Here is a 13,974-nt window from a genome sequence, read left to right as displayed (position 1 = left end):
TTGTTATCCTGACTGCAGCCAGGCCATCTGGCACATCTCCAACCATACAACAAACAAAACAGAAAAAATCTTCAGGTGTTGACCTGAGGCCACGCATTGCTAGCTGTCCATGGAGCAGTACTGGTGTAGGGTGCTGGGATACCAGGAATTGCCAGTCTCATAATTCTAGCTGGGCGTCAGTTCGTGTGGCTTGGGAAGCTACATAGAAGAACACAGGAATTTGACTTGATCTTTTTTCGGTGAAGATTTTTTTTTGCACAGTACAGCAATTGTAACTGCTTATGAGGACATCATGGTGTCCCTGGACTTTTTTAAGTACCCTCTGCTGCACGAAATCCAAATCCTCAACCGTGCAATACTTGTTTCTCTCAGAAAAGGACTGAATGCCAAGAATGTAATTGCTACCAACTAGGAAAGAAAAAGTGAATTTCAAATCCAAATCTAAGCAATCTGGATGTTTGTGATTCAGACATATGGGCCTGGCCACACATGCTGCAGTCTTATCAACTGGTATAAATTTTCTCAGCATCATGACAGTTGACGGGTCAGCTGTAGTTGGAGATGCAACAACAAAGGTGAGCATTTTGTTTATTAATAGACACCGAGTGTAGTGGGGAGCATCTGTTTCTTATTGATCCATATCTGCCTCAAGTGGTCCATGTCTTAATTCCTGGCAACCCACTGAAAGGTTTCATTGTTATATTGGGAGGAACACATTTACGTCCCTGTCACTGCATTAGAAAATATTTTTAATATACAGTAATTACACTAAACTTGGCAATCTTTCTTAGAGAGGATAAGTGTAAGAAATGGAAGTGTTGCATTGACACATTAGTTGTTGCTTTCCTACGGCTAAGGTCTGCAATCAGAGTGACATGTGAACAGCATCCAGCATATGCCATATGGAACGTCTCTCATTACTAAATCATCTTTTGCAGGGATGGGGGCGAACCTCTTAAGGCAGAGAAAAGTATTGAGGGTTGACTGACAAGTAGGTGACATTAACCTAACATTCCCTACTCTGCTGATTGTGTATTGACTCCGGCTAATCAAAGGAAGTTGGCAGATTACAGTATGTATTGCTGCCCAAATTAAGGTACTGAAATCAGCTGCTGTTTTCCTGCATAGTTAAGAAAGCTAATCTTGATTGGGTCTAACTACTTCTGTTCTGTGACATGTTGGACTGCAAGCAGGTGCATACTTTCCTCAGAGGTCACGGGAAGGAGGGGCTGTGCTTCTTTCAACTTCATTATGTTTTTTGTGCGAAGATACTTGCCTTTTTACATATATCTTTGGTTTTCCTGGGTCATGCACCAGTTATGGGTGGATGACCTGTTCCCAGGTTTCTGTCAGTACTACTATTAGCCAGATGAACAAGAGTAGCCTAGTGAAGTTTGCTCCATCCCACCCCACCCTGTTATACTTTTGCTTCTCCAAGAAGCCACCTAGTTTCCACTTGCCACCTCTGCAGCGTAGTTGAAAAATTGGGAACCCAGCACAATAGGGCAGATCGAACCAATGATCCTCTTTTCCATTACGCTGTACTTTGGTGCTCTTAAACACTGGGCTGCTTATCTGCTAACTACAGTGATTAATTCCTTTCTCCCTTTTTGCTTCCTCTGTGAGTTCATCAAGTTGAGGGATATCAATCAGTGCTGGATAATGGAATCTTCACTCTTGCCACCTGGCACTCTCAGGTCACATGCAGCACAGTCAGATATACTGTAAAGCTATCGCTACTATGACACAAAAGAGAATGTCATCCTGCTCTGGGTTAGAATCATAGAAAATTTACGGCACAGATGGAGGCCATTCGGCCCATCATGTCCGTGCCGGACGAAAATGAGCCACTCAGCCTAATCCCACTTTCCAGTACTTGGTGCGTAGCCTTGTAGGTCATGGGATTTCAGGTGCACATCCAGGTACTTTCTGCCTCTACCACCCTTTCAGGCAGTGAGTTCCAGACCCCTACCACCCTCTGGGTGAAAAAAATTTTCCTCAGCTCCCTTCTAATCCTTCTACCAAACACTTTAAATCTATGCCCCCTGGTTATTGATCTCTCTGCTAAGAGAAATAGTTCCTTCCTATCCACTCTATCTAGGTCCCTCATAATTTTGTACACCTCAATTAAATCATCCCTCAGCCTCCTCTGTTCCAAAGAGAACAAACTCAGCCTATCCAATCTTTCCCCATAGCTAAAATTCTCCAGTCCTAGCAACATCCTCGTAAATCTCTTCCCTACCCTCTCTAGTGCAATTATATCCTTCCTGTAATGTGCTGACCAGAACTATACACAGTACTCAAGCTGTAGCCTAATCAGCATTTTATACAGTTCCAGCATAACCTCCCTGCTCTTATATGCTATGCCCTGGCTAATAAAGGAAAGTATTCCATATGCCCTCTTGACCACATTACCTGTCCTGCTACCTTCCTGGATCTGTGGATATGCACTCCAAGGTTCTTCTATACCTCAGTATCCTCTCATTTATTGTGGATTCACTTGCCTTGTTTGCCCTCGCCCAATGCATTACTTCACACTTCTCTGGATTGAATTCCATTTGCCATTTTTCTGCCCTCCTGACCAGTCCATTGATATCTTCCTGCAGTCTACAGCTTTCTTCCTCACTATCAACTACACAGCCAATTTTTGTATCATCTGTAAACTTCTTAATCGTGCTCCCTACATTTAAGTCCAATCATTAACATATATCACAAAAAGCAAGGGACCTGGTACTGAGCACTGCGGAACCCTACTGGAAACAGCCTTCCAGTCACAATATACCCGTCAACCATTACCCTTTGCTGCCTGCCACTGAGCCAATTTTGGATCCAAATTGGCGCTCTCCCTCTGATCCCATGGGCTTGTACTTTTTTGACCAGCCTGCCATGTAGGACCTTGTCAAAAGCCTTGCTAAAATACATGTAGACCACATCAAATCCACTACCCTCATCGACTCTCCTTGTTACTTCCTCAAAAAATTCAATCAAGTTAGTCAGACACGACCTTCCCTTAACAAATCCGTGCTGATTGTCCTTGATTACTCCGTGTCTTTCTAAGTGATGGTTTATCCTGTCCCTTAGAATTGAATCCTTTCTAATTCCCAGCTGTTCCTATGGTCTGGTCTCTTGAGTGAGATTGCCAATTTATGAGTGGAAATTATAAACAATTTTGTATGGAGAAACTACTCCCAATATGAACTAGCTTGATGCTGCTTACAATCAGTTCACAAAGGACACCTGCAACAGGCAGAGAAATTAGATTTTCATTTTTTAAATCTAGGTTGGTTTGGAACCCTGGTCCCAGAGGTGAAAACATAGTGTGCTCATCTGTTGCATCGCCTGTTTTCACTAGGCCATTTTAAAGGTTTTTTTTAAACTATTGAATAATATTTGTGAGTTATGTCTCTCTAGCTCCAGAGTTCCTGACTACAAAAGGATAATTTTGAAAAATAATGGGCATCTGCTTTGATTTAGGAGTATGATTATCTGACAGAAAAGGCTGCATCATGCTGGATAGCCCCTTTAGATGGCTCAAAACCTGCCATTGTGCACTTCTGATTACAACACCACACATCCAGTCCTCAGTAAACGCCTTCCATTATCAAATTGACATTTAGCCTGTTCACCACTTGTCAAGTACAGATCATCTTCAATGAGTTAAGCCGTTGCAAACCAAAAGCCCTTTTTCCAACACAATGCTACACGTATCAAAAAAAAATTCTCAAGTGGCATGTTTACTGTAAGCCAAAAAATAGGAAAATTGTGAATATCATGAAAAATTTAAATAAGGAGAGTTTGAATTGTAGATTAGTGGGATATTCAAATTCATGTAAATATGAGTGTGCAATTTGTATGTTCAAATGCAAAACCGACAGAGCAACTCAAGCAAGTTGTGGCTAAATTAAAAACAAAAATTGAAATATTGCAGACATGTAGAAGTTCCCAAAATCCCTTGTGGCCTTTGGCATGAAAATTTCAGCACCGAAGTAGACCAGTTGGCCCATCAAGTCTGCTAACTGCACATCAGAGCTATCTAATCACATTTCCCTGCTTTCTCCTCACCGTTTACTATTTTTCTCTGTGTTTATTTAATTCTCTCTTAATATGCTAATTGACTTGATTTCAATACCTACTTGTAATGAATTTCATATTCTAACAATCCTTTGCATGAAAAAATCCTTCTAACCTTCCCCTTTATACTTCTAGTACTAATCCTGAGTTAATAATGAGTACATCCTCAGAACGCAGTGATGGAGTGGAAACTTGCGTGGTTGAGCATGAGGTAAGTAAAGATGTTGTGGATACTATTCCGCAAAATGAAGAGCAAAATACAAGTATATAAGGGGGCACGGTAGTATAGTGTTATGTTATTGGACTAGTAATCCAAAGGCTTGAACTAATAATGCTGAGAAAATGAGTTCTAATCCCACCAAGGCAGTTTGAGAATTTGAATTCAGTTTTTAAAAAAAAAAGTTGGTGTCAATAAAAGTGACCATAAATCTATCATGGGAACTGGAGTAGGCCATTCAGCCCCTTGAGTCTGTTCTGCATTTAATTATATCCATGGCTGGTCTGTTGGGTTGTCATAAAAACCCAATTGGTTCACTAATGTCCTTTAGGAAAGTAAAACTGCCATCCTTACCAGGTCTAGCCTATATGTGTCTCCAGTCCCACATCAACGTGGCTGACTGAAGTGGACTAGCAAGCCACTGAGCTGTGTCCAACTGTTTAGGGCAACTAGGGATGGGCAATGAATGCTGGCCGTGCCAGTGACGCCCACATCTCAATAATGAATTTTTAAAAAGTGAACCAAATTAAGTGGTGGCATTGGGGTGGGGGAGGGGGGGTGGTGAAATGATAATATTGATGGCAGGACATTAACTAGCTAGACAAACCATTGTAATGGGACTTAATAGTGAGGTCACGTGGACTGAATTCTGCTGAGGGCTGCTTTTTATATGAAGCGGAAGGTCCGTGGCAACCCCAAAGAAACAGTATCAACAGTGTTCACGCCATTTCTGCGGGGTTTCCAGGATCTTCTGCCAAAGTTACAGTGGCCAATCAGGAGAACCCTTGTGGAAATTAATGGTGTTTATTTCATAGCATATCAAAGGGGCATGTTGGCTATCTGTGAAAGTGACAGGTCACTAGGTTAGAAGTTACTGTTGACAATAAGTGTGAACACTTAATGCATTTGAATGAGATTCCTCTGTCCACTATTTTAATGTGGGCATCAACATATACTTGTTTTAAATGCAGTAGCGCTAGCAGACAAAGCGATATGATATGAATGCATTTAGTGTTCTACTGCTAATATCACCAACTAACCTCAAGGCTTTTTCTGCTGTGGTACAAACTGTATGGTATTCACACTGTTGTGCTTTTGTAAGTTATACTAAACAAGTTTTTTTTCTTGAAGCTGAAGCAAATGTTTAAAATAATTGAAAGGAATAGTGCATTGATGCACCACTTTGTGTTGCCACAGAATGGTGGAATGCAAGTTTAAAACTAAATGAGCCGAGTTGCTGACCTCAGATACATTACTGTGGAGAGGCTAGGTGGTTCTGCACCAACTTGGAGTGAGAATCTGAAGGAGAGTATTACGTGCATCTCTTGCGTGCTCCTCGTTGGCTGGTTCAGAATAGACATTTAGAAGCAGGTTGCCTACCTGTTCCAATGACCCAGAAATAAACTGTGTCTTTGAGATGAACAGAATAGGAAATCCCAGATTCAGTTGTCGCTCTTTGTTGAGTTAGCTGATCTTAGCCAGGACAGCGAAGATTGCCTAAAGGATCCCTGGGTTAGGATGGAAAGATCACCCAGGGATCCCAGTCCTGGTCACGAAGCAGGAACCACTACTGGAATTCCACATGTGGATGCCAGGTGAGGAAATTTGGGCTCCGTTGTGATGTCCTCCATTGTTGGATAGCCTGTTGGCAGTCGTGAATAGTGGGCACTTGGATGAGTTACCATAGAGTGACTATCACCTGTGGAGCTCGACACCTTCAGAAAAGGAGGGGAGAGAAGATAAAGAAAAAGAAAATTAGATTGGCCGTCACCCATACTTGCAGGTGGGTATGTACCTAAAACCAAAAATAAACTACTTGTACAGAATAGAAACCTATCTGTTGTGTACAAGTGACTTGAGACTATTCAATAGCTGAGTTGTGCTTTGGAATAAGATTGCACTACTTTTGGTACAGTGAATAATTTTTCAAATAGTAATTATAGTAAGCAGTCTTTCAAATATTGTTCTAGGACAGAATTTTCACTTGTTGATTATAATGGCGAACAAAGTGAGCAGGGAATGTGATTGTACTCAATAAGTACAGTGCCAATATTCTGCTCACTTTGCTATAAGTTATTTGTATACTGTGAAGATAATTTAGCTTTGCAAAAGATATATATATATATATATGCACACTATGTTTTGTATTTTAGTCTCTTTTTAAAAAGTGACATTTACAAAAAAAAATCTATCTTGATCTTATTTGTATGAGGCCAACAACAACCTTGACTAAGTGTTATTTGTAACAATTGTAAATCGGGGAGCTCTGCACGAAAAAGGCTGAGCCATACCTTTCCCCACGTATCAGCCTTTCTTCCTCTGCCACCCCCCTTTTTTTCTGAATGATACAAGCTAGTCCATGTTCATCTTATGCAACTTCTAACATAGTTATTCATTGACATTGTTGCAGTGAATTAGACCAGACTATGGTTTGTGGCTTCAGTAAAGTTGAAATGTTCAGGTGATGTCAAAAAACAATGAGGGCATGATATTGGAATCATGATTATCATTGTCCCTATATCTTATGATACAACTGATATTACTTTGTGCTTCTTCTGCTATGTCAGTTCTCTGCAGATTCTTTGATTATGTCACATGATGTCAAATCATGACATAAATTTCATGTCATATGAAAAAAGGACAAGTGGTGCAAGGAAAATTTTGCTAATATGTTAGAAAATAACAGCCGCAGTGTTATATAGAAAATAATAGACATCCAGGAGTGGTTAAAAGGAATTGAATTGAGGGGTCTAGATGACATAACTTCCATCTGCGATTAGATTATCACCCAGAAATTATTTCAGAGTTTATTTTTTTTAGTTGCTGGTAGTGATTCTATGTTGATACATGGAGATCATTAAAGTTGATTTTTACTGATTTCCACCATAAATTCCCAGATTTTTCAGGTTGGTGGATCAGTAAAAAAATCAATTAAAAATCACACATTCTCTTGATCTTCACACTGAAAATCAGATTGAAGCATCTCAGAATCTGATTTTCAGCCCTAAATTCTTCTAAAGAAGTAAGGAGAATTCTTGAAAACTTGAAGTGTTCAGCAGTGAGAGTAGACTATCTGTATGGTTCAAACACCATTATTTTTTTCAAGTGATCTGATAGAGCCCTCACTGCTTCTAGCATTACACGATCACTTTGTACATGTTCCCAATACTGTTTGCTCCACTACTTTAAATATGTGCAGTATTCAAGAACTGAGCATTTTCTCTTTTGTTAAGAATGAGGCATTTCCTTTAACCTAGTGTTTGCTCTCTCCTGCGTTTCACTTGCTGTATCAGATTTTCTTCCCCTCTTTACTGTTATTAATTAATGTGCACTAAAAGTGAATAAAAATTTTTAAATGCTGTCTTGTAAAGTCTTGTCTACCATAAACGTTTAAAAGTGTTATATAGTTGAAATCTGTAACTTTTTCTTCCCCGACTCTATTGTCCTAACCTCTGTACCTCAAACTTGATGCTTGTGGCAGTGTTGTGTGCTTGGTCGGTGCATTACATGTACATCTGGTGGACTGCGTAAATTATTGTAGGCAGTCATTCAGCTTAACTGTGACCTTTTTTTTAGTCTCTTGCTTGTTTTATTGACTTCTAGTCTTGTTCCGAATAAAAACTGATTTTCCGAATAAAAACTGATTTTCCAAATAAAAAATGTTTTTTTGGGGTCCAGTTTTTTCCCCTGATTTTCTACCAGCTTTTGACACTAAATATAGAACCTGAGAAACATCTGAAAATTGATTTTAAATTGGCAATAAAACCGACTTTAATGATCCTTATTGGTATATGATGTTTACACAAGATAAATTAACATGAATTATTGTAGATTTATTCAGAAATCTATTTTTAAATAAATTTTGAAATTAATTACAAAGCAAATCACAGGGATCAGTGTTCCACTGATTTACTATACACATAAATGATTTGGGTTTAGTATTTGATGGAACAGTATCAAAATTTGTTGATGACAACAAATTGGAGGTAATGGCAAATTGTGACTAGGATTGTGAAAGACTACAGAATGTAAATGGGCTAGCAGGATCTCCAGAAAAGTGACAGATGCAGATTAATGTGGAAACATTTGAAGTAATACATTTTGAAAGTAAGAATAGGGATTGGAAATAGTTTAAATGGTAAGATTTTCAGTGGAGGAGAGGTGCAAAGGAACCTGGCTGTGCAGATACACAGATTTTCAAAGGTGGCAGCAAAAGTTCATATCAATAAGGCTAACAGAATCCTTGGTTTTATATCTACAGACATGGGGTTAGATTTTCCTCCATGACCCTGCCTGAAATGGGGCTGGATAGGGGCAGGGATTGAGGTATAATCAGGAGTGTGAGGCTTACCACTCCCTCGTTGTCCCTACTTCAGTTTCCTTTCCCTGCAGAGACCACTGCAGGCCACGCCTCTTCTGTCATGCCAGGTGCAAATGCCGAGAGGGGGTGGAAATTGGCATTAGGCCCCAGTAGCTGTGGAAGTAACCCTGAGGTTAGGGATTGGAGGGAGAGAGCCTAGTAGAGGCTGCTTTCTCTTCATAGAATTACATAGGATTTTACAGCACAGAAACAGGCCATTCGGCCCAACAGGTCTATGCCGGTCTTTATGCTCCATATGAGACTCCTCCCACCTTACTTCGTCTCATTCTATTAACATAACCTTCTATTCCTTTTTCCCTCATGTAGTTATCTAGCTTCCCCTTAAATGCATCTATGCTATTCACCTCAACCACTCCATGTGGCAGTGAGTTCCACATTCTCAACACTCTCTGAGTAAAGAAGTTTCTCCTGAATTCCTTATTGGATTTATTAGTGACTATCTTACATTTATGGTCCCTAGTTTTGGACTCCCCCACAAGCTTATAAGACCCCATTCACTTATTTATATAGGCCTTAGTCTCTGCTCAGTCACTTACCTGCGTAGACCTACAAAACTTCAACTTCCTTCATCTCCAGGCCTCTTCTGACCCTTTAAATACCTGGCTGCCTCTTCTGATAGCAGCAACAATCCCACTGCAGCATGGTTGGGATTTTGCAGCTGGCATCACGAGCCCATCATTCATATTCAATGACCCCGACCCAAGGAAATGAGTCAGGGCAGAGTTGGAGGGGTGGACAAAAGTCCCTCCCCGCCACTACTCCACACCAAAGAGGAATCCAGCCCATAGTATGCAAAAGTAAGGAGGTAATGTTGAACTTGTACAAAGCCTTAGTTGAGCAGACGACAGAGTATTTTGTAATGTTTCTGAGCACTCCATTATAAGAAGGATATAAAAGCAATGGAAAAGATGTAGCATAGATTGACTAGGATATTACCAGAGATGAATGGTTACAGTTATGAATACATACTTGAGAGTTAAGGACTTTTTCAGAAGAGCTGAGCAAGTTAAGAAGTAACTTGATAGAGGTTTTCAAGATTATGAAGGGTTAATGATATGGTAAATAGTAATACTGTTTCCACTGGTCAGTGAGATGGTAGCAAGAGGGTGCAAATTGAAGATAATCACAAGGAATTAAGGGGAGGTTAGAGAAAAATCATTTACACAGGACGGTTAGATTAATGGAAGTTTTTTTTAAAAGGGAATTAGATAAATGAAATAGAGGAATATTAATCATTATAGAGTTATACGGCACGGATAGAGGCCCATCGGCCCATTATGGGATTCAACCGGGAGAATGGGATTAAACTCGGATAAAAATTCTAGTGCAGACTTGTTTCTTTGCTTTAATGTATATTTCTGTCAAATAGTGAATGAGGCATGGAATGAATTAAAGTTTGAGTCATTTGCAAGGAACTGTTACTGTACAATAATATCTTGATTGTTCCAGCCAATTAAGTACTTTTCAAGTGTCACTTTTGTAATGTAGGGAAATGCAGTAGCCAGCAAAGTCCCACAAACAGTATTGAGATAATGACTAGATAATTTTTTTTTAGTATTGTTGGATGAGGGACAAATATTGGCCAGAACACTGGGAGAACTCCCCTGCTCCTCTTCGAATAGTGGCACAGGATCTTTTACATCAACCTGAGAGGGCATACAGGGCCTCGGTTTAACATCTCATCCGAAAGACGGCATCTCCGACAGTGCAGCACTTCTCAGTAATGCGCTGAAGTGTCAGCCTAGATTACGTGCTCAAGTCTCTGGAGTGAGGCTTGAACCCACGTAAAATTTCAGCTCGTCATGCTGCAACAAACACTAACATGACAATAATAAAGTTACAACTACAATAAAAATTTTACAAAATACTTTTCTTCAGCCTCTTCTGTCTACCCTATTTCCCTAAACACTCTTCCTTGTGCTCGCTCACACCAATTTTTATTATTTTAACTTTAATTTTACTTTGTTTTATCAAAATCTATTCTATTCTAATTAACCCTGCATCGCACTCGGTCAAATATTTGCCTATCTGCCACCAGCAGCAGCACACCACAGGTAAGAGCCTGATCGTACAAATTTATGAGCATTGCCATGAAAGATCCACTAGTCCATTTGAACTTTTCTTCTAGAAACAAACTTTAAATTACTTCTCTTGCCTTGTTCAAATCCCTCCATGGCTTCGTCCCTCCCTCTCTCTAAACTCTAGACCTATAACCCTCAATTCTGCATTTATCCAACTCTGGTCTCTTATGCATCCTCCGCTTTCTTTGCCTCAACATTGGTGGCCGTGCCTTCAGCCATCAAGGCCCTAAGCTGTAGAATTCCCTCCCTAAACCTCTCAAGTCCTTGTTTAAGATGCTCCTTAAAACCTACCTCTTTAACCAAGCTTTTAGTCACCTCTTCTTTGGCTTGGTGTCAATGTTTATGAGATTATGCTCCTGAGAAGCCCCGTGGAATGTTTTTCTATATTAAAGATGCTACATAAATGCAAGTTGTTTTTGTTTCTTCCTTCTGGCTTGCACCATATGTTTTGACGATGGGAGAAAAACAGGGTTTTGGTTGGTTAAAAAAATGTTTTCAGCCAATTGGAAGCACAAAGATGAAAATTGGCTTGATCATGTCTAGGTCAATCTCTGACACAAAAATGTATTAAAACAGGAAGAGTTATTGATGGATGGGTAAATTTGTGGTCCGTATGTTAAAGGTTCATTTTAAGAGGCAATAGACCATAGCGCATCCCTTTAGTGTTAGGGAATAAATTTCATTTCAGAATTTTACTTTTTTGGGATGGTGGCCAAATTAGCAGTCCTCAGGAGGGCTAAAAAGTAGCAAATAAAAAACACCAGTGACTGATTTGAGGAACTTGCAAAACATGCACAAATAGCTTTTCTAACTTTTTTTCTTAATTTGCTAATCTGATTATTGATTACAAACTAACAGTTCAGATAGAACTCACTGTTCTCACGGAAGAAAATGGAAAACAACAGCAATTTGTATTTGCTTTTAACAAAATAAATAATGATCAGGACAATCCACTAAACCCAGTTGATGTTGAATATGTAGTGAATGACTTCCATAAAATGGTAAACCAAACTTAAATCCACATCAAATACCTATTTTGTAAAACACCAAAAGATGCAGTAATTCAATTTTTAGCACTAATGTGAGCAGGGAGCTGTGTATGCTTAATGGCATCTAGTATACAGAATATACTTAACATTGCAAATTAAAAAGAAAAGAAGTAACTTGCACTTGTATAGCGCCTTTCACGCCCTCAGGACGTCCCAAAGTGCTTTACAGCCACTTTCATAAAGTACTTTTGAAGTGTAGTCACTGTTGTAGGAAATATGCGCACAGCAAGGTCACACAAACAGCAATATGATAATAACCAGGTCATCTGTTTTAGTGACGTTGATTGAGGGATAGATATTGGCTGGCACACTGGGGAGAACTCCCCTGCTCTTCTTTGAAACAGTTCCATGCGATCTTTTGGTATTAAATACCATAAGGCTTATTTTGAATTAAATGGTTCATGCAGGTGGGTTGCTAGAATATTATTAATCATTATTATTTTTAAAAAATGCCTCCTTTGGTCCCTTATGGCAAACAAGATATCTTAATTGAGAGGGTGCAACCTGTTCCTGGACCTTTATCATTGCTGTCCTGTAACTGGCTGGAACGAATTGTGATGTATGGTATAATACCAGTTACCCGTGACCATGTATATTGTGCCCTTTCCTAAAAACACTTGAGCAGATAAAAAATTATCACTGGTTAGAAGAAATTATGATTTTTCATGAGCTGCAAAGTCTTATTGAGAGCTTCATCTAGAGTTGTTTGGATCTGAGGGGGACCACTTCATTGGGATGTTTTTTGACAGCCGAAAAGGCATATTTCTAAAAAGAATGTTCTATGGCCCTTCTTTATAATCTTATATAATAAGTAAGTAGAACTCAGGGTACAGGTTCATCATTACATTTACAGTAGTTGATGGGTGATTCAGTTACAGCAGGAAATAATTTAGCTGAGACCAGAACATGGTTGGCTCCATTTCAACATTGCGCCCGCACAATGCCCATTATGCTCGAGAGATTTTATTCAGCCAGAAAGAGGAGGAGGAGAATGGTTTCTGTCAAGAATTTTGAAATGGTTCTCTTTCATCTGATTACAGGTGGAAAGTTTGTTTACCTTCTTCAGGACTAAGGACCAGGAGACTTCATTATCTATTGGGTGGTCCCAAGACCTTCTGCCTGGTGGATTTAAGAAGCTCCTTATTTTCAAATACATTGCCTCACAGTAGAATATGAACATTAGTTTTGCTGTACTGCAATTTTTAATAAAGAGGTCAAGCTCAGTTGGTGTGACTGGATTCATATTTTGATATTGGTTGAGTTTGATTTACAGTATTCTACAAAAATCAGATCTGTCCAGGCTAAATTCCTCCCTAACCTGTGGGAAGGATTCAAAGAGGAAGACTTTTCTACTTGAATGTCCCCACATAGTTCCCAAATGTTATAAAAGGAGATAGTGGTGCACTTAGTAATGTCCTTTAGTCTCATTCATTATGCTTTAGATTTATTCATATAGTCTTGAATTTTGAGGCCTCTTTTTAAACAAAATGGCGCTGTTCATGCAAAAAGGCACAAAATGAACCCCTGCCATAATAACTGCATGGAGGGAGTATCAAATTGTTGATGTGAAGGAATGTTACTGCCATAGAAAAATGCTAATTTTGGCTGCAAGAATAATTTTGATGGTATTACTAACACCATATTTCCTGACAAAGGTTTGAGACATCATTTAATGATTACTGTTGTTAAATTAAAAACACCAGTTGAACCAATTATTGAGGATATCAGTAACAAGGCTTCCATTCTCTGTGTTTTTAAATAAAACATGATCTAGATATGCCAGAAGTCCAATCAGACTTGCAACCCCCATGACAGATAGGAGTGGCAGCAATTTTGCTGGAGCTGGATAAAGAAGTTCTGAGACTAAGGTGGGAAAGATGGAAGGTTAATCCTGCAATACCTTATCCAGTTCAAAGGGTACGTCATCAGAGGATGAAATACTTTTGCTTATTGGAGAAGCAGTGTGTTTGAAGGTTGCAACTTAACCAGGACAACATTGACCAACATCAGTTAGGTGATGACACAAAATCTTGATTCCTTTTTAGTGACTCCAGGTGCTGAGCCTATTGCTGAAAGGTGATATGCTATACATTTATATAACAACGGCAGTTTTGTCTAGTAGGCAATTACACTATACAGTGATTCCTGCTGTACAGTAGCTATATGTCATGACCT

At 39.4% G+C, this 13,974-nt stretch overlaps 1 long non-coding RNA gene across 1 annotated transcript; it reads left to right on the top strand.

The window, feature by feature from the left end:
• The first annotated feature begins 999 nt into the window (after positions 1-999).
• LOC137322027 (uncharacterized) lies at positions 1,000-13,022 on the top strand. The gene is made up of 2 exons (XR_010962945.1): positions 1,000-1,096; positions 12,840-13,022. It is a non-coding gene; the product is annotated as an uncharacterized lncRNA (long non-coding RNA).
• Positions 13,023-13,974: the final 952 nt, after the last annotated feature.

Source organism: Heptranchias perlo, chromosome 5, assembly GCF_035084215.1.
Source record: "Heptranchias perlo isolate sHepPer1 chromosome 5, sHepPer1.hap1, whole genome shotgun sequence".
NCBI lineage: Eukaryota > Metazoa > Chordata > Chondrichthyes > Hexanchiformes > Hexanchidae > Heptranchias > Heptranchias perlo.
This window is presented reverse-complemented; position numbering and strand designations above follow the sequence as displayed.